Source organism: Felis catus, chromosome C1 (genome assembly GCF_018350175.1).
Source record: "Felis catus isolate Fca126 chromosome C1, F.catus_Fca126_mat1.0, whole genome shotgun sequence".
In the NCBI taxonomy this organism is placed as follows: domain Eukaryota; kingdom Metazoa; phylum Chordata; class Mammalia; order Carnivora; family Felidae; genus Felis; species Felis catus.
Genome location: NC_058375.1, coordinates 45812751 through 45831443, shown reverse-complemented (window position 1 = coordinate 45831443; position 18693 = coordinate 45812751). Strand labels below are relative to the sequence as shown.

The window sequence follows — 18693 nt, the reverse complement described above, 5'->3', positions numbered from 1 at the left end:
CCTTCTGTCTGTGTCCTCATGTGGGCTTTCCTCCATGTTCATGAGGACAAAGAGAGAGCTCTCTCTCTTCCTCTTCTATAAGGCCACTAATCACATTACCAGGGCCCCATGGTCATGACCTGATCTAACCCTAATTTAACGTCAAAGTCCCCATCTCCAAATACCGCCTGTCTTAGGTTGTTCTGGCTGCTATAACAAAATGCCACAAACTGGATAGCTTATAAACAACAAAAATTTATTTTTTCTCACAGTTCTGGAGACTGGAAGCCTGAGATCAGGATGCCAGCGTGGTCAGGCGGGGGGTTCTCTTCTGGGTCACAGGCTTCATGCTGTGTCCTCACGTGGCAGAAAGGGCTAGGGAACTGTGTGTGCTCTAAGAACACGAATTCCATTCGTGAGAGCTCCACCCTCATGACCAAAGGACCTCCCCTTTGTGACGTAAGCACTGCCCAAAGGCCCCACCTACTGCCATCGCATTGGGCATTATTATCTTAACATATGAATTTGGCGGGAACACAGAGACTCATATCACAGCACCATCACCTTAGGGGTTAGGTCTTCAATATATAAATTAGTGAGAGGGGCACACAAACACTCAGTCCATAACATATCTCCATTGTGCTTAGTCATTGGCTTGGGTTGCCTAAGAAGAGTAAGGTTTCAGTTAAACCAAAGTGTATCCTGAAGGCACTAAAATGGAAGCTGTCAAATGACTTCAATCTTTGCAACTGTAGCTGTTCTCTCTTGAAGGGAGAGCTCAGCGGTACATCTCTGTGGCCACTGCTGTCCACTTCCGCCCTGGGAGTATCTCCCGCAGGGTTCTTTGCGGCGGGGGTGGGGGTGGGGTTGAGATACCTGATTATGCAAGGTACTTGTGCCCTTCGGTTCGGTTTATGTTTGACCCCCGGTGTAACACTTTCATCTTAGGATGGATTGTTACTGAGACTGTCCAACTTTATAACCCGGTGGGTCTATCAGAGCTCCGAGGTCATTATGGGCAGTTCTGAATGCCTGGTCACTTAGTACCCTATGGTCATCGTTCTAATCTACCAGGACCCAGCAGCATACCAGGAGCAGTATTCCAGAAAGCGTATAATTCTTCACTGTGGATCAGGGTCTTTGCTCTAGAAGCCCAAGGGCCTGCATGGTGACCCTTTCACTAGAGCTTGTCACAGACTCTATGCTACAATGTCCCCGCCGCTGATAGTTCCAGCACCATAGCATCTGCCAAATTACATGGCCCAAGTGGAATAGCTGTTTGTACCACTGCCTGGATCAGCTGCAGAGACCGTCCCTATTCTAGACCCCGTGCAAAGCTGACAAATTTTCACGATGGACACCGGTAGAAGGGCAGTATTTCTAGATGCGGCATTTATCGCCTTCAGAACCCAAAGAAGCCTACCAGACCTTGTGCTTTCCTCTTTATGGAAACATGCAAGATGCCTCAATTTGTCTTTTGCTTTGCAGGAGATGTTCTGGGATCCGCCTGACCACTGGGGTTTTAAGAACTTCACTGAAATGGCAGGTCCCTGAATTATCCGAGGATGTATGGTCCACCTGCTGGAGTACATGCACGTACTTTATCAAGGCTTCCAGCGCGCTAGCCAATTCTTGCTCACCCTGTCAAATCAGAGTGATGTCATCACTGTAATGAATGAATGTGATGTTTTGTGGGACATCCGGAAAGTTCAGATCTCTTCGGACTGTATTAATGTCAGATAGCAGAAGAGTTAACATAGCACAATGGCAAAACTGTGAACGTGCATAGTTCTCCACTTCATAGGGACCGATTCTGGTCCTTTTTCTTGATCAGGATAGAAAAGAATTCATCTTTCATATTAATGGCCAGATACCATGTACCTAAGGCCGTAATTGATCTGCTGCAGTTAAGATACCATGGTTAGCATATTAGCTGCAATTGGGGATGTTACTTGGTTGGGCCTGCAGTGGCCTACTGTTGTTCTCCGGAATCTAGCATCTGGTTTCTGCAGAGGCAAGACTGGCTGGTCACATGGAGACAAGGTGGTGGCCACCATCACTGCATCCTTGAGATACGTAAGGCTGATACTAATCCATTCCACCCTCCCTGGGATACAATGCTGTTTCTACCTTGATTAGGGGTGAGGATGGGGCAGTTTCAGAGGTTTTTACTTGACCTACTATCGTATTTCTTATCCCCACAAGCCAAGCATTACTTCAAATGCCAAGTAATTCGGTCTCCATGATATATTCAAGAATTGGGGAAATAACCACAGGGTCAGTGCACAGACATAGTATATTGATTTTAAGCTATCTTGTGGCCATGGATCCACTTAATTCCTGGTTCACTTTTGCATCCACTCTGCAGAGGGTTATAATGACACCTGGTTTCTAGGTATCTGTATTAGTCAAGGTTTTTCAGGGAAACAAAATCAAAAGTGTGTGTGTGTGTGTGTGTGTGTGTGTGTGTGTGTGTGTGTGTTGTGTAAAGAAAGAGATTTTAAGGAACTGGCTCGTGTGATTATAGGGACAGGCATATCTGCAAGGAAGGCTGGCAGTGTGGAGACCCCGGGAAGAGTTGATATGGTAGCTTAAGTCCAGAGGCAGTCTGGATGCAGAATTCCTTTTCCCTAAAGAGGACCTCGGTCTTCATTCTTTTTTTTACATTTATTTTATTATTATTTTTTTTAACGTTTATTTATTTTTGAGACAGAGAGAGACAGAGCATGAACGGGGGAGGGTCAGAGAGAGAGGGAGACACAGAATCTGAAACAGGCTCCAGGCTCTGAGCGGTCAGCACAGAGCCCGACGCGGGGCTCGAACTCAAGGACTGTGAGATCATGACCTGAGCCGAAGTCGGACGCTCAACCGACTGAGCCACCCAGGCGCCCCTCGGTCTTCATTCTTAACCCCTTCGACCGATTGGATGAGGCCCACTCGGAATGATGGCGAGTAATCTGCTTTACTCAAAGTCTATTAATTTTAAATGTTAGCCATGCCTGAAAAATACCTACACCACAACATCTAGTCTGGTATTATGACAAACATCTGGGCATCAGAGCCTAGCCAAGTTGACACATAAAATTAACCATCGTGCTATCAATATCAAATAGCAGAACCTGTTCCAATAATTTTCCAAAGGTATTGGTATTTCTCTCTCCCCAGTGTATAGTCACCCAAGCAAACAGCCGTTCATCCTTTGGGAAAGAACAAAGAGAATTTGAGTATTTTGCTGTGGTACTTCAGGGTCCTTCTTCCTGGAGACAAACGACTTCGTTATTCACTGGTGTCCTAATTATCAATTGATTACCTCTCAGCTCCAAATTTACACGTCAGTGCGTACTCTATGATCATGGATGAAATGTTTTTAAGGATTTGTCCTTTGCAGTGAGCAAAATGCTAAACTTTCTCAGTGGCGGGTGCTAGAAGAATACAGGAAGAAGGAAGGAGCTTTTTCCACTCATTCTGGCTGCTGTGCTGTCAGTCAGTGACATGGTCAGTGGTGCCGATCCAGCCTTGCTCCCAGAATACACAGCCCAGCCTAGCCTGATAATCTTCCCATGGCCCTCTCAATACAGATACCGTGCCCTCCAAGGCTCTTGCCTGCACCAGCACCTCCTTCTCCCGGCCTCTACCTCTCCCCCAGAGGGAGAGGACGCCAGGTTTGGTATCCCTGACAATGGCGTGACCTTCCTGACATAGACACTGTGCTCTCCAGGCGTCCCATTTGCACCGGCCACTGTGGCCAACCTTCCCCCACAGTGATTCTCTCCCTGCTTGCCCGGAAACTAACCAGCTCTGGCCTAGGAAAGCCAGCAGACTTCCCTGTCATTTAATGGGTTGCAACCATACCTCCGCCATCAAGATCTGAACCCCAGCCTTCAGAGAACTCCCTCCATAGAAGTCTGTCCGTCCTGGGTATTTTTCCCTCAGCCCTAGAGTACCCTTACATCTTATACTTACTCTTTGATCATAGCCTCATTATTCTTGCTCTTGAACCTGCCCTTTTAAAATCATGGTGTGGTTGCTGTCTCTCGATTGGACCCAGACTGCTACACATTGGGCATGGCTCCAGAGAGTTAGGATTTGGGAATCAGATGGGTCACCCCCTGGTCTTGAGTGCAGCGCTGAACCCATTGCTAAGGGGAAGCGGGATGCTAGTAACTCAGTGCATGTGATGGCATCACTGTCGTGGATTGTGATGGAGTGCCAGATGAAGCAAGTGCCTTAGAAACTTAAGTGGCTACGGCATTTGACCATTATGGCAGTCCGTAAGGACTGTGGTAGAGTCCACAGATGGACCCTTTTGAAAGCACTTCAGAACTTACGGGAAAAAAAATTTAAAAAGACGCAATGAAGCCCAGTAACGTGTAGCTCCCTTATGGAAGTAGCTTTCTCCTGTACCCTGTGCATGTCCACTGGTTGTGGCTTGTCTGTGACCCCAAGGGCTGCTTCCTGCTTGCCCAATGACTGTGGGCCATCTCTGATCTGGGATGTTGGAGAATTTTTCACCACCCAGTGGACTGCAACTCTACTGTCTCCAGTGAGGTCTAAAGTCCTGTACACGTTTGTCCTGCCTTGGTTACTCTCCCTCAGCCCCAAGATCTATTTGTATCTTACAGTGACTCTTTTATCATAGCTTGATCATTCTTTGCGCTGAACTTCCCTTGTTTAAATCACAGTGTAGCGGCGCCTGGGTGGCTCAATCAGGTAAGCATCTGACTTCAGCTCAGGTCATGATCTCACAGTGGGTGAGTCTGAGCCCTCCGTCGGGCTCTGGGCCGGCAGCTCCGAGCCTGGATGCCGCTTGGGATTCTGTGTCTCCCTCTCTCTCTGCCCCTCCCCTGCTCGCGCTCTGTCTCTCCCTCTCTCTTGCAAAAATAAATAAACATTTAAAAAAATTTAATTTAAAACATCACAGCGTAGTTTCTGTCTTCTGACTGGACCTGTACTGAAATGGACTCCAGGTTTGGTATCTGGCACAGGTCCAGAAACTGAGCGAGGGATGGTGAACTTTTATTAAGACAGCTTTCTGCAGCCGTCTGTTTATCCCATTCTTGCTTTCTTTTGGCTGGAGGCATAGACCTGCACAGAGTTTCCCTCTCCCCCCCGCCGCCCCTTCTATTTTGTCCTGAGGGACACTGTGTTCTGCTGATAATCTCTACAGCCCTGCAGGTCACATTCTCTTGGATGCCACATCAACTTTGTCCATCATCGCAATCATCGTGAACCATTGTGAAGCATTGGCGGTTAAGCACTACCACGTGTCTTCGTCCCCTCCCATCGATGAGCCAAGTTCTCTTACCTCCCCTACTGTCAGACGGGAGCCACCGCTAAACTTGTTCGTGATGCCAATGCTTCTCTCACTGGCATAAACCTGATGGCCTTGGCAAACTGCATGACTTATGGAACCTCGTGGGACAAAACCCTCCGGTGGGTTCTTCAGCCTCCCGTGGTATATCTCCTCAAGTGCGCCCATTGCCTGAGCTTTTTATTCTTCCTGTTCACCATACACTACAGAGACTCAAGCATTTCAACTTAGCTCAGCATAAACCATTGCTTTCTTCGGCCTCCCTTGCATTGGGTTTGTACTGTCACCTGAGTTTCTTGGAAGGATGCTGAACCCAGTATCCCAAGAGAGTTACCCCAACTCAAGAAACTCTACCACGTTCAGTCTTATGTGCCAGGCCCTTTGAGAAAATTTCACAAGATCCAGTGCTCAGGTACCCTCGGTTCCGTGTGGAAAATGCCGACTAACTCTCGCGGCTCTTGTGGAGTACCCTGTCCTCCCTCATCAGGCTGAACATGGACCTGGCTGTCACTCCACATACCTATTAACTTTGTAGTTTGGGCCCAGTTGCACTGTCGAAGAGAGGTAAGTCATCTTTGCAGGCTCTGAGGATTTATATAAGTCTGTGGTGCATAAATCTTCAAGAAATACGCAGATGTCCTTATCCTGTGTGTCGAGATTCCTGGGCTTCCCAAGCAGGGCCCTGACATTGGCATAATAGACCTTCTGGGGTTATATATTCAATTGTCTTTGAAGCTAGGAACTCTATTTAATTCTGAGTTTGGTTTTTAGCTTCTTCTGTCTCTCACTACAAGAGAAAAGGGGCCTGTAGGATACCAAAGAGGCTCTCTGGGCTTCATAGTTCATTTTCTGTTGTTAATTGCCCTCAGCTTTTCATTATCGTCTGTAAGACAGAGGATCTGTAAGATACAATTTCATAGCAAATAGCCAATTCCAGTGTCCTTGTATTTGTGGCCTCCCAATCCCAGGCTTCAGACCAGTTTTGCATACATTACAGAGGGAAGTAGTTTAGACTCTATCACCCTTCCTCCTGTCTAGATGCCCTCAAGTGATCTAGAGGTCTGATGACAAAGTCTCTGAAGAATTTAGACGGCCTGGCAGGCTTTTTAAGGCAAAGGTTTTTATTGGCTTCCATGAGCGCTCAGTCTTGTGTTTTTGCCTTTCACTCTTTCTCTTTCGGTGTATGTATTTGCCTGATATAGAATAATAAACTTCTTTTCCTCGTTTGTCTACAAATTTTAGAAATTTGAGCATTTCAGTTAGTTACCAAACATGAAGCATTAAACTTCCATAACAGAATGTGGTTTATAAGGAGTAATCTTATTCTGTCACTGAATTATAAGAGTTACCATGGATGGAACAGTTTATTTAAGTGTATGTTCTTTACTTCATCTGTTCCAGAACACTACAAAGCAGACCTAACTCTCTTATTTTACAAATCAGGAAACTCAAGGACAAGGAGCTGAGGTAACTGTCCATGATCACACACACTAGTAAGCAGTATGGCCTATCTGACTCCACACTCACAATATCAAACTTACTCAACTGAGTCTTTTAGGCAGACATCCCAGATTAAAAATTCAGAGACATGCCCCTTAAGGGTTAAGAAAATTTCCACAGACATTAGCCCTACTATTTTCTCCTGTGTTTCTTTCCCTATTTTAAGAGAGGGTATCTATTCCAAATCCTGGAACCTGAATGACTACTAACTATTCTAGGAGAATGACCTAGAAAGAATGCTCAAGGGCATGCATAAACTTTTATATGTGATTACCTTGGGGCGGTTATCTCCACTCCAACCCACAGTTTAGGGTATCAGACAAAATACTTTGCCCAGATTCAACTACAAAATAATGCCTTCTTTATTATTATCATACCAACTGCGTAAAAAAAATGGAAAAACCGACTTTAAATAATATCATAAAGAAAGGAAGCCTTTTTATTTTGCTAAGGATAAATAGGCTTATCATTCTTGTAAGAGATTGAGGGACAACAAAGTTCCTTTATGTAACCTTTTCTTCTTGTTACTATGGGACTATCAGCTTAAGCCCCAAATTGACTCATGTGTCTTAATTCTTTCCTACTTGAAGATGATTTTACTCCATGAAATTAGGGATGAACTTCCTTCCTTCCTTCCTTCCTTCCTTCCTTCCTTCCTTCCTTCCTTCCTCTCTCTTCTTCTCTCTCCCTTCAGTGACCTCATAGCTGTGTATAAAATCAAAAGAACTATCACCATATTACATAGGAGCTCAAAAGAGCAGAAAAATACCCACAGACATCAGAGCGGAAATTTTATTTTATTGTATATTAGAATTTAAAAAATTTACCATACATGGCCTGTTGGCTTGCTCATTAATTCAGTATACATTTGGGGGATGTCTGTTATTGACAAGGCCCTGAACTGAACACTATGGGAGCTGTAAAAATGAATGGGACACAATTACTGACCTCATGAAATGTATTATCTCTAAGCACACAAATAACTATAATAACGGGCAAAATGTTACAAATGCCATAGCAGCCATGTGAGTATAGGGTTATGAGAAATTAGCAGAGGCAGCATAATTTTCATTTTGTCTACATTAAATACATATTACTCTTAGAATACCAATTTTAAAAGATTCATTTACTTTTTATTTATATATATTTTTAAGTTTATTTATTTATTGAGAGAGAGAATGTGCATGAGCAGGGGAGGGGCAGAGAAAGAGAGGGAGAGAGGGAATCCCAAGCAGGCTCCACGCTCAGTGTGGAGCCTGACAAGGGGCTCGATTTCATGACTGAGATCACGACCTGAGCCAAAGTGAAAGGTCGGACACTCAACCAAGCCACCCAGGCACCCCAAGATTCATTTAGGTTTTTTTTTTAATTTTTTTTAACGTTTATTTATTTTTGAGACAGAGAGAGACAGAGCATGAACGGGGGAGGGTCAGAGAGAGAGGGAGACACAGAATCTGAAACAGGCTCCAGGCTCTGAGTGGTCAGCCCAGAGCCCGACACAGGGCTTGAACTCATGGACCGCAAGATCATGACCTGAGCTAAAGTCGGATGCTTAACCAACTGAGCCACCCAGGCGCCCCTAGTTTTTAATGAAGAGAGATCATTAAGTTTATGGAAGAGAAGCACAAGTATGGAAGTGGCCACGGAAAGTCACAGATACAGGTCTGCCACAATCTACGGTGGGGTTACACCCTGCTAACTCATTGTAAAATGAAAATATCGCAAGTCAAAAATGCACTTTCTACACTCAACCTATCAAACATCACAGCTTAGCCTGACCTGCCTTAAACATGCTCAGACACTTACAGTAGCCTACGGTTGAACAGAATCACCCAACATAAAGTGTATTTTATAAAGTGTTTATAATAAACTGTTGAATATCATGTAATTTACTGAATACTGTACAGACAGAAAACACGGCATGGTTGTACGGGTACAGATCGGTAGTAAGCGTATTGGATATTCATCCTCGTGATCATGGGGCTGATTAGGAGCTGTGACTCGCTCTTCCTGCTTAGCAGCACAAGAGAACCTCATACCATGTACAGCTGGCCCGAGGGAAGATCAAAATTCAAAATCCGAAGCATGGTTTCCAACGAATGCGTATCACTTTCACACCACCGTGAAGTTGCAAAATCGTAAGTTGAACCATTGTGGGTCGGGACTGTCTGTGTATAGAACAACTTTTTCTTTGTCCAATGAATTACTGGGAGAAGGAAAAGTAGCTGTCTTCCCCGGTTAAGTTCCAAGGGAATGATATCACCTGAGGAAAAATCGACTTCAATTCAGATATGCAAACTGAAGAATTTTTAGGGCCAGGTGGGGGCATCTTGACTATCTTCTTGCATGACCCCCCTTTTTAAAGTTGAAGAAACTGAGGTACAGATAAGTGAAGATAGTTGCCCAAGATCAGGTAACCAGTTGGAATAGAGACAGAACTAACATTCATGTCTCCAGACTCCACACTGCTTTCACTGATGACTGGCAATATGTAGAATACCGTCTGAGACGTAAACAGAGTCAGATTATCTTCATTGGCTATCCGCAGCGGTGCCTTACACATAATAGGCATTCACTAATTATTTACTGAATACATTAAAAAATTAAATTAGTGGGGTGCCTGGGTGGCTCAGTCGGTTAAGCATGTGACTTCGGCTCAGGTCACGATCTCATGGTTTGTGGGTTCGAGCCCCACGTCGGGCTCTGTGCTGACAGCTCGGAGCCTGGAGCCCACTTCGGATTCTGTGTCTCCCCCTCTCTCTGCCCCTCTCCTGCTCATGCTCTGTCTCTCTCTGTCTCTCAATAATAAACATTAAAAAAAATTAAATTAGTACTGTACTATTTGATGTAATAAGGACAAATAAACTTATAATACGTGCTTATCTGTCTACTTAACATCCTGAATCACTAATCGATATTTCGAATTTTGCAAGTCCCGAACTGAGCTCCTGTTCTACACCTCCCACCCCAGGTAGGCTTTACTCAGTCTTCCTTCTCTCTATTGATGACAACTTTATCCTTCTAGTTCCTCAGGCCAAAAACCTTGGAGTCGTTACTGATGTCTCTCTTTTTTTCCTGCCACATACCGTTTTGTCAACAAATCCAACTGGTTCTACCTTCCAAACATCTCCAGAATCTGACGTCTCTCTCCACGTTCTCTACCGCTAGCACTTTAAATCAGTCCATAACCATCTCTCTCTTGGGTGACTGCAATGGTCTTCTAACCAGACTCTGCTTCTCCCTTTGTCCACACCAGTCTATTCTCAAAAAAAAACAAAAAACAAAAAACAAAACAAAACAAAACAAAAAACAGCCAGAATGATTCTTTCTGACCCTAGCTCTAAAACAGACTTTCATTTCGCGTCTTCTAAGGGCTACAGTCCCTTCGATGGCACAGATGTTTATAGCGGCATCGTTCCTAATAAACCAAGAAGTGGAAACGGCCCAAATGTCACCAAATGGATACATCAACAACAATGTGGTAGAGTCCAGAATGCAAAATCCTTGGTAAGAAAAAAAAAAGCGACGTACGCATATATGTGACAGCTTAGATGAGCTTCGAAAATATTATCTATCCTAAGTGAAAGAAATCAGCCACAAGGTTGCATATTGTATTGACTCCATTTATATGAAATGTCCAGAATAAGCACACCCATAGAGATGGAGAAATGGACTAGTGGCTACCCAGGACTGGAGGGGATGGAAGAGACAGGAAGCGACTGCTAGTGGGCACAGGTTTCTTTTGGGGATGACAAAAAAATGTTCTAAAATTGACTTGTGGTTATATTTGCGCATCTCTGTAAATATACCAAAACCACTGAATCGAACACTTTATTTTTTTTAAGTTGATTTATTTATTTTGAGAGAGAAAGTGTGAGTAGGTGAGGGGCAGATTCAGAGGGAGAGAGAGAATCCCAAGCAAATCCCAAGAGAATCCCAATCCTCCGCTAATAGTGCAGAGCCCGACACAGGACTCGAACTCACGAACTGTGAGATCATGCCCTGAGCCGAAGTCAGACGCTGAACCAACTGAGCCACCCAGATGTCTCTGAATTGTACACTACAAATGGGTATGTTTTATGATAGGCGAATTACATCTCTTTCTCTCTCTAAACAAACATAAACACAACAGAAGGTAATAGGAGGGAAGGACAGAACATAATAAAATGGGAGCAGGATATGTAAAGACTCCAGATTAGAAAGGAACTTAGTATCTAAAAGAAAGAGGGAAAGCCAAAATCCCCAGTGTACGAGCAAAGTGGGAAGTAAGCTGGAGAGTTAGATAAAGACTATATCATGGAGAATTTTAAATTTTATCACAAGCCTGAAAGAAGTTTTAAAGAGCTTCAAGCAGGTAAGTGACATAACCAAATTTCCATTAAAAAAAAAGCAAGCATTCTGGCTGGGAGAATTAGAACAGGACAAATGTAGAAATAGAGCAATTAAAAGGTTACTGCAGGAGATGCAGAAGAAAGGATTGTCGAAGTAGAGGCAGAGACGAGAGATGGATCTTAGGATCTACTTTGGAGGGATAAGTAGATAAAGTTGGTGACAGACTGACGTAGGGCATGAAGGCTAGGGGTAGAGGAGGACTCCATTCCATCAGATGGAGACCCCTACGAGAAGTGTGGTTTGGGGTCCGGGAGTTCTGGATATACTACATTTGAGAACCACCAGGTAGAGATGTACATAGGTAGCTTGATATACAGTTCAGATTGGGTTCCAATGTTGGCTCCGCCATTTGCAAGCTATGTGACACTGCGAAAAGTTATTTTTTTCCCTGATTCCTTCATCTGGTAGTGAAGATTACAATACCCTTTAATAGCCAAATGATAACCCACTGGATTATCACAGCTTTTTGGTTAAGAACACAGACGTTGAGCCTCAACTGCCTGACTTGGATCCATGACCACAGCAGTGTCACGTGCGACAAGTTACCTCTTCGAATCCCATTTTCTTCACCCCCAAATACGGATAATAAAGCACCTATCCCATAGGGTTATCAAATAATATATGCATTAGATATTACACACACAATGCTTTGGGCTTGGTGGACAAGCATGAAGTAGGTGGTTGCTATTATTATTAACTCAAGGGGTTAACATGAAGAGAGGAGATGATACAAATGAAGGGAACCAGTATGTAGTAGATGTTCGAAGAGTGTTACTAAAGTTTCCTTCCTTATTTTTCCACCTGAATTTTGCCTCAATAGAACTTCTTACCCTTATCCAGACTGGATTAACCTGAGGCACTCAATATAGGAAAGCCTACTTACCTGCCCAACAGTTTAGGATGGGAGATAAAGGCCAGTTAACAGTGACCAAAGAGGGGAAAATGGAGAAAGGAATCTCAAAAAGAGGAGGCACAATCCAGGTTGAGGAGACAGAATGCACTCAGCAAATATGGAATCCAGCTTAGTGAAGCAGATGCGGTAATATGGAAAGGTCGAGTTGGCTTGAAACACTGGCTGCTAAGAGATGAAACCCCACATCATGTCTTTTTTCTAATGAATAACAGGGAAGCAGGCTTCTTCAAGTGATTTGACAATACCTAAAATTATCATAAACTCTTCCTGCGGCCTTTGTGTCTGCCATCTCAGCTAGGTATTCATTCATTCACCTGCTCATTCGTTCACTTATTTACTGATTTAGGCAACAGATATTTGCACTAAGGAAACCACAGGGAAATCAAGACAAAAATTCTTATCCTGATGGAGTTTGAAGTCTGGTCAAGGACTACAGGGAAGAAACAAGTAATATATGTAAATTCTATGGGACAAAGCAAGCAGTGGCGTCAGGAGAGACGTGGATATGGCGAATACAGTAAAGGCCTGAGGAGGGGAACTTCCCAACAGTGGGAGCGTTCAGTGCAAAGGCCCTGAATCATCCTGTCTGTGCCTGCCATGTTGTGTCCCATTTCTCCACTTCTAACATTGAAAGAGAAAAGTGAAAAGTTTCTATTGGACTGAAGAAGATAATGTACTCGATAACTCCATGTATGACTTTGTAAGGGCTACTACTAACCGGGGGGTTTAAAACAACAAAAATGTGTTCTCTCACAGCTCTGGAGACCAGAAAGCCAAAATCCAGCAGAACCGTGCTCTCTGTGGGGGCTTTTGGAGAGAACCCATTCCTTGCCTCTTCCAGCTCCCAGCGGCCGCCACAGAGTTTTCTGGCTGCTTCACTATCCCCTCTTTCTCCACCGTCACAGGGTCTTCTCTTGTGTGTGCCCATGTCTTCTCTTCTGTGTCTTAAAAGGACGCTTGTCTTTGGATTCCGGTCCCAACTTCGTAATGCAGGATGATCTCAAGAACCTTAATTACATCTACAAAGACGCTTTTTCCAAATAAGGTCACAATCACAGGTTCTGACAATTAGGACATAAACATATCTTTGGAGGGGTGACCACTCCAAGGTGTGAGTAGATTCACCCCCGCCAAAGGGGTGAATTACCCCTCCAAAGGGGGTGAGTCCACTATAGTCAGTGAAGCTGTCTTAGTTTTACTTTGCCCTCACTCTGGACTTCCTCACATTCCCCATCTTTTTTTCTTCAGGTTGAAGGGTTGCCTTGTAGACATGCTTTTTGGGAAGGCAGTGCCTATGCAGAACTAGGCGAGGTGGACGACCACGAATTATCTGAGAAAGAGATGTTCATATGGCCATGGCCGTTAATGTGGTCCAAGTGCAAGGTGGGGCTGGCATCTGTTTTGGAGTTGGGATGACTAGGTAGGTTAAATTTTCAGAAGAATTATTAACTCCCTGTTGGCCAAACATCAAGTAGATAAATGTAATCCAATGATAACAATCTGGCATATTGAAGAAATTGTTCCATTTCTCCCTCTTCCCATCCATACCATACAGAACTGTTCCCTTTCTTATTCATATTTCACTTCTACTTTGGCTACCTTTTTATAGTTCAAGTCTCTTAAACTTGTGGTATAACATACAAGCAATGAAGCATAAAACTTTATGCCCACGTATTGATTTCATACTATTAAATTTTACATATGTGTATATCTGTGTAAGCACCATTCAAATCAAGCACCCAGGAAGCTTTCACATACCTGTGCCCAGTTAATAACCCCTCCTCCCAAAGCGACCACTATTCTGAGTTCTATCACCATAGACTAGTTAACTGTTTTCACACTTCTTATAAAGCAATGTAGTATGCGTTCTTGTGTCGCTTTCTTTGTTTAGACATTATGTATGAGGGATTCATCCACGCTCCTCCGTGTAGATGGAGTCCTTTCTTTTTCACTACTCCATAGTGTTCCATTGTGTATTATATAGTCATTCTGTTTGATGGGTGCTTGTGTTGCTTCCGTTTGTGAGCTATCATGAATAAAGCTGCTATGAATCATCTTGCACAGGTCTTTTGGTGGACATATGCCCTTATCTTCATTGGGCACATCCCCAGGAGTGGAACTGCTGGGCCATAGGATAGGCATATGGTTAGTGTTAGTAGATATTGCCAAAGACTTTTCCAAAGTAGCTATACCAAATTTTCACTCCAGTTGGCCCACATCCTCACCAACGCTTGATAGTGTCAGGATTTTTCATTGTAGTTATTCTGATAGGTATATAGTGGGATTTAATTGGGTCTTAATTCGCATTTCCCTAATGACTTATGATGTTGAGTACTTTGTCCTATGCTTACTGGCCACTTGTATATCCTCTTGCAAAGTGCTTGTTGAAGGTTTTTTCTGTCCCCCCCCCAAAAAAATTGGGGTTGTCTGTATTTTTCCAACTGATTTGTAGTTCTTTATATAATCTGGATATGGGTCCTCTTTGTATATATATGTCTTTTCCTGATCTGCCCTAATTGCCTTTTCGTTTTCTCACTTGTGTATTTTTGCCATCAGCAAACTTTTTCTATGAAGGGCCAGATGATAATTATTTTAGACTTTGTAAGCCATGTGATCTCTGTTGCTGCTACTCAACTTTGCCACTGTAGAAAAAAAGCAGCTGTAGTGGCGCCTGGGTGGTGCAGTCGGTTAAGCGTCCGACTTCAGCCAGGTCACGATCTCGCGGTCTGTGAGTTCGAGCCCCGCGTCGGGCTCTGGGCTGATGGCTCAGAGCCTGGAGCCTGTTTCCGATTCTGTGTCTCCCTCTCTCTCTGCCCCTCCCCCGTTCATGCTCTGTCTCTCTCTGTCCCAAAAATAAATAAACGTTGAAAAAAAAATTAAAAAAAAAAAAAAGCAGCTATAGACAGCCATACATTAAATGAATAAGCATGGCTGTATTCCAATAAAACTTTATTTATGGACACTGATATTTTGAATTTCATGTGCATTTCACATATCATTACATTATTATTCTTCCCCTGACTTTTTTCAACCACGTGAAAATATAAAAACCATTTTGAGCTCACAGGCTGTACAAAGACATATAGCAGGATGAATTTAGTACATTGGTCATAGTTTGGTGGACCCGACATGTATTTTATACACATAAGTTCTTAATTTTCATGAGTTCCAATTTATGTCTCTTCTTTGGTCATTAATGCTTTTTATTCCTATATAAGAAATCTTTGCCTATCACAGTTCTTGAATATGTTCTCCTTTGTTTTATCCCAGAAAGCTGTATTTTATCACTCAACGTTTGTCAATGACCCGTCTAGGATTCAGTTTTGTGTATGGTGCAAAGCAGAGGTTTTACACTTTTGTTTCTATGTACTCAAATTATCATACACCTTTTCCAACTCTTCTATGCAGCTGTGACTTACCAGCCCTGAAACATTCCCTGATGACCGAATGTGGAGCTTACAACTGTCAGCTCATCATTCATCCAACGACTACTTTTTAAAGGCTTTTTATGCACCATGCTAGACGCAAAGGTTTGGCTTTAGTCTCAAGGCGATTATAGCCTTTTGAAGATAACAACGAAGTCTCTACAATAAAATGTGATAAGTGCCATGATTATATTGCAGGTATTTGTTTATGTTTTTCTCCTACTAAAAATTAGTCGTTTGAAGAAAGGGGCAAAAGCTTTAATTCGATTATCTCTAGCACTTTGCATGAATTCTGGTAGAAAAGAGGTGCTCGTGAAAATTTCGTGAGTAAATGAGTGGATAAATACCCATACATACACAGTGATTATATGCACATATGTGTATACAGTGCATATGTACATATAAGATTTCAGTGAATATGTACACACACACACACACACACACACACACACACACACAGCCTTCTACCTCGTCCTCCCAGACACACAAGCTAAAGTACCTCTTGTGCAACTAACCTTTGTGTACCTTGGTCAGAGGACAAAGTTTACGTGGTATAGCCTCATGATCAAAGTCCTGGTGGCTCCTGTATCAGACCGCCTACATTCAAATCCAGGCTCTAACACCTAGTGGCTGCGTAATCTTAGACCAGTTGCTAAATCTTTCTGTGCCCCAGTAACCTCATCTGTAAAATGGGAAGACCTCTCTCATAGGGTTGTTTACAATATTAAATGAGTGCATACATATGAAACGACCAGAGACCTAAAAAGCTCAATGAGGACAGGAATTTTTGTCTGCTTTCTTCATTGCTGTACCCCTAGCTCCTAGGAGACCGGTACGCTGTAGACACTCGATAATCACATCTGTTGCGTGAATGAGAAATACGTGGATCAGGAAAATCCCGATGATGGTTGGCTGTGATTATTTCATACATGATAGAAAAGCGCTGAATTCCAGTTCCAGCCATTCCCCATCCCCCAGTCCCCAATGATGACAATTTCACTCTTTGGGAATCATAGCATTTTTCACCAGTGACACAAGGTGGCAGCATCAGTCTCCTTTTGAGCGACCAACCGCACTAGTTTCACTATTCTAGAGAGAAATCCCGCAGCGTCTTTATGCGCAAGTTCCTCCATCCATTCTAGATTCTGTTGCTTTGAATAACAACATTAACTATTTGAATTGCTGTAAGGTGAGCTCTTAACTGCCCTAATTTCTAGCTAAAGAAAAGATTATCGCTGGTAAAAAGATGAAGAAGTACTGACATAATCCAGGCCGCTTTACAGTAACTGTTTTGTTACTAAAGTTCCATTTCTATAACAAATAACTGCTTGACAAATCATGAACCCAAGCCTTCCTTTCTGCTACACAAGGTGCAACAATGTTGTTCCTTTTCAAGTCTGTAAGAAAAAACAAAACAAAAGCAAATGTTCTCGGCTTTCTAAATAAAGACATGTGGCTGATTCTGCAGTCCTTCTAAATTAATTCTGTGAAACCACTGCGCAGAAGCAGAAATTTCCGAGTACCTTTGGAGGTGAGACCTTGTGGTGTAAAGAAAAGAATCCTGGTTTAGAAATTAAGAGACCTGGGATTCTAGTGGTGCTTCAGGAATCTCCTTATCTCCAACTTTAAACAAAGTTCCTGGGGCGCCTGGGTGGCTCAGTCGGTTGGGCGTCCGACTTCAGCTCAGGTCATGATCTTGCGGTCTGTGAGTTCGAGCCCCACGTCGGGCTCTGTGCTGACAGCTCAGAGCCTGGAGCCTGTTTCAGATTCTGTGTCTCCCTCTCTCTCTGCCCTTCCCCTGTTCATGCTCTGTCTCTCTCTGTCTCAAAAATAAATAAACATTAAACAAAGTTCCTATCTTTCCCAAATTCAGTACCTCTATTTCTAAAACAAAGATAATAATGTCTGCCTTACCTACTTGAAATGAGATCAGTGAATGTAAATACATTTATAAACTGTAAAGGGCTCTATTTTATACTGCATGAGCTAATGTTAGAATCATTTCCATTTTACCTACGGGGAAAACCAGTTCCAGCCAGTTAAATGGGCTTGCCTCAGTTTTCTCATCTATAAAATGGGCTGATGAAAGCAACCCCACCTACTTCAGTGACTTGTAAGGATAAAATGAGGTAATAGATGTGAAAGTGCATTTACAGTGCGAGTACTCTCACTTGTACAAGATTGTTAGTTTAAGCAAATGGCTTTTCTTGAGTTTCACAAACAATCCTGAAGAAAACAACATGTAACTAAATAGGCTTTTAAAAATAAGCATGTTTGATTTACTTCAGAAATCTCAGGAAATTGTGCATCACTTCTCGGCCTTTGAGCTAAGATCAAGTGTAGTATCTGTTCTTATCAGGCTAATATCTGATATGTCCTTTATCTGAAGACAATCTAGTAAATGGATTTTTGGAGCTTGCTCAGTCTACTCCACACGGACCTGGGAATGCAGTACCTCTAGGAACTGCGCACCCCCTCAGGGCAGGGAGGAGGAGAAATCTCAGGAGATCGCACATTTAGAAAAAAAAGACAGGAATAAAGAAGCCTAAGGTATCATTGCATTTAGGGAAGGATAAATTCAAACTAAATGGTATATATTCAGAGTTAATAGTTGATAAACACTTTTTGAATATGTGTGTTTAAATTAGGTGTATTGTAGAAATAAAGTGTTCGCTTAAAATACTAACATTCAACTAAACATTTATCAACTGCCTATTTTGTATTGAATATTCTCAAAATGTGTTCTTTCATTTTTAATGTTTTAGTCCTCAAAACCAGGGAACAATTGAAATTAAATTGAAATTGAAATGAAAAGTTGAGAAAACTGAGATTCAGAGAAGTTGCTCAGTTTGCCTCAGGTCAAACAGCAGATCCAAGATGTTCAGACCTCAAATCCCCTGTTCCTTCCTGCCTTTTCTTTTTAAGTTTATTTCCTTATTTTGAGAAGCAGAGAGAGAGAAGATAGGGGAGGGGCAGAGAGAGAGAAGAGTGAGAATCCCAAGCAGGCTCCGCTGTCAGCACAGAGCCCATGCGGGGCTTGATCCCACATACCAGGGAGGTCATGACCCGAGTCCAAAGTCAAGAGTTGGCCCTTTTACTGCCTGAGCCACCTAGGTACCTCCTTCCTGCCTTTTCCTAGGCCCCTTACTGTGGCGGCCTCTACTCACTCCTGT

At 43.0% G+C, this 18693-nt stretch overlaps 1 long non-coding RNA gene and 1 pseudogene across 1 annotated transcript; one reads left to right on the top strand and one right to left on the bottom strand.

The window, feature by feature from the left end:
- Positions 1 to 214: 214 nt before the first annotated feature.
- Positions 215 to 4081, bottom strand: LOC111561950. The gene is made up of 2 exons (XR_002745009.2): positions 3943 to 4081; positions 215 to 373 (listed from the first exon to the last, which is right to left on the bottom strand). It is a non-coding gene; the product is annotated as an uncharacterized LOC111561950 (long non-coding RNA).
- A 13746-nt stretch (positions 4082 to 17827) lies between these two features.
- On the top strand, positions 17828 to 17997 carry LOC111562199 (annotated as a pseudogene).
- Positions 17998 to 18693: the final 696 nt, after the last annotated feature.